The sequence below is a fragment of the Phodopus roborovskii genome, unplaced genomic scaffold (genome assembly GCF_943737965.1).
Source record: "Phodopus roborovskii unplaced genomic scaffold, PHOROB, whole genome shotgun sequence".
NCBI classification, from domain to species: Eukaryota; Metazoa; Chordata; class Mammalia; order Rodentia; family Cricetidae; genus Phodopus; species Phodopus roborovskii.
Window position 1 is genome coordinate 34,135,179 of NW_026126525.1, and position 2,951 is coordinate 34,138,129.

General features: G+C 42.0%; 1 pseudogene; it reads right to left on the reverse strand.

Annotated features, from left to right (window-relative positions):
* Nucleotides 1-1,328: 1,328 nt before the first annotated feature.
* Nucleotides 1,329-2,094, reverse strand: LOC127232136 (transcription initiation factor TFIID subunit 9-like; annotated as a pseudogene).
* Between the last annotated feature and the right edge of the window lie 857 nt (nt 2,095-2,951).

Genomic DNA, 2,951 nt, shown 5'->3' on the forward strand with positions numbered 1-2,951 from the left:
CCCCCTTATCTTTTCTAGCCACAGCTGAGCCTGTTTGGAATTTATGCTATGGCAAATGAGCTTTTAGTGCAGGCTTCAGATACCATGAAAGAGGTTTCTTTGTGTAGTCGACAACAGTTAACATAGTAGCTTAAAACTGGTCAAAGCCCGGAAAACCAGAGCCTGTGGAGCACTCAGTCATTCATGGGGTATCTATATCATGCACACTCCCATCAAGGCTCAGGGATGGTTGTGGAGATGGAGTCAGAGGTTGAACCAAACAGTGTCTTCTGAACTCATGAACTCATAGCAGCCCTGGTTGCTAGCGCAAAGTCCAGTCAGCCAACATTCCAGCATGGAGGGCTCACAATCCCCCCCACCCCATGGCTGAGAAGCTATTGATAGTTGATGGCTACTGGGAGAGGAAGTCAGTTTTCTTTAAGGGTGGCTCCTGATCCAACTATCCTCCAGGGGATGGCCCTCTAGAAGGCCTCCTTTTGGGCCAAAAACTAGCACCCAAGTCAAGACATGGAGACTTATTAGTTATGAATGCTCAGCCTTATGCTTGTCCCACTAGCTCTTATAACTTAACATAGGTTGTTTCTCTCCATCAATGTTTTGCCTTGCGGCTTTTTACCTTTCTTTACTTCTGTATATCTTACTTTCACTACTTCTCTAATCTGGTTGACTGGCTGGCACTTCCCTCTCTTCCCCCTCCCCACCCCACCCCCCAGCCTAGATTCCTCCTCTTATTTATTCTCTCTGCCAGCCAGTCCCACCTAGCCTTTCTCTGCCTAGCTACTGGAGGTTTAGCTCTTTATTAGATCAATCAGGTGCCTTAGGCAGGCAAGGTGAAACAAATGTAACACATTTTTGTATCATTAGCAAAGACATCATAAACAAATGTAACAGCTTTACACAGTTAAAGTAATATTTCACAACATGGCCCCACACCCATGAATATATGCATGGTACAAAATTAACTCAGTGGGCTTTTTTTTTGGATAAATGACAATTTTATTTGTATGCATAAAGGCTGATGAGAAACCATTACTAGTTCTACTAAAACTGAACATCTGAACATTTCAATTGAAAAGCATATTACTTTTTTTTTTTTTTTTTTTTTTTTTTTTTTTTTTTTTTTTGGTTTTCCCAGACTGGGTTTCTCTGTGTTGCTTTGGAGCCTGTCCTGGAACGAGCTCTTGTAGACCAGGCTGGTCTTGAACTCACAGAGATACACTTGCCTCTGTTTCCTGAGTGCTGAGATTAAAGGCGTGCACCACCACCGCAGGGCTATAAATACCATTTTCTAAAATACAGCTTTAAAACATCTAACATGGTTGTTTAATTTAAGTGCAACGGATACAAGACCAAGTCGTCATCATCATCATCAGTGCATTTGCTGACTCATTGGCTGTATTTTGGGATACCATATTAGTAGAAATAAGATTGTTTTGGACCCAATTAGTGATGGATTAATCAGAACATTCTGAAATGCTGATGTTGCAGAAATTGAAGTTTTCACAGTTCAGGACTGAGAAGCAGGCATCTATACTGTAAACCTTTCTCCTGTGAGGAACATTGGGGTGCCTACTTTAGTTGAGAAAGACATGGTTTCTAGAGTTGGTGTACCCAGTGTGGGAGTACTTGGTCTCCTAGAAACTGAACCGACACTTAACCTGGGTCCTGTTGTTCTTCCTGCAGAGTAGATGCCTTTTTTTTTTTTTTTTTTTTTTTTTTTAACAAAGACGTAAGCCTATAGTTTGGAGCAGTTAAACAGTACCTATCAGGTGGCGATCTAGGATCTGTGTATGGCTTTATAAATGGCTTTGTCTTGCAATATCTAATAAAAAATCTCTTGGGGGGAGGAGAAGTGAAAGACTTGTCCGCAAGGCACTGGATGGCCAATTGCACATCATCTGCATCAACAGTAGCTTTCTAAGCATGGCTTTAATAACTTTTAGCATCATTTAGAATTGTGGTCACATATCAAAAGGCAAACTCCAACATCTGATTTATAACTCTGGGCTCATATTCTGTAATCCCCATATCCTTCAGGATTTGTGTCATAATCTGTGCATCTTTCGGCATGCTCTTGGGAAAAGCCATCTTGGCAGACTCCTTGATATCCAGTGATCAGACTTGTTGAGCTAAATTACCCACATTAACGTACTTCAGTCCTGATCTTGATGCAAGTTCTTTGCCTAGTATGGTTTTTCCAACCGCTGGTGTACAAGATCACAAAGACTAAAGTCTCCAGTGGAGCAGGACCCAGTCGCCGCCCTCCTTGCTCACTGCAGCATGTCTGGCCAGTGGAATCAGTGGACTATTTTTTAAAGGACAGTGGACTATTTTTTAAAGGGAAGGGGTAGATCTGCGAGAAGTTAGAGGTAGGAGTGGGGATGAATGCAATAAAATCACATTATATGTATGTGCAGAATTTTCCAAGAATTGATAAAAGCATAACATTTACATTTTTATTGTTTTCAAAATGCTTTAGCAATAGAGATGGTCTGAGCTTCTATTTTTCCTTCTTTTGGGGCTGCAGGAACTTTTTATCAGGGTTGGATTGTCATGGAGCATTCCTAGCATGGCCTTGGATAAAGAAAGATGTTTCTTTACAAAGAGTCATCCCAATCAACTTAGCAGGTGGTCTGTAATCTTCAAGATGTGTGGCTAAGTGGCCCAGTGCACATGCCCAGAAAATTCATAGCCTTGGGTTCAGTTCCTCAGTAAGGTCAACACAAACAGAAGACAACCTCGTTTGTTGAGAGCTTCTGCTGGGCATGGAGGCACATGCCTGGAACCCTCATGCTTTGAGGACTGAGACAGGAAGGATGTAAGCACAGGGCCAGCTTAGGTTACACAGTCAAACCCTATTTCACACAGAGCTGTAGGTACAGTCAATAGTAGAGTTGTACCTCCACCCTCACAACTCAAGAACACATGACCATGTATTTTGAATTCTGTGT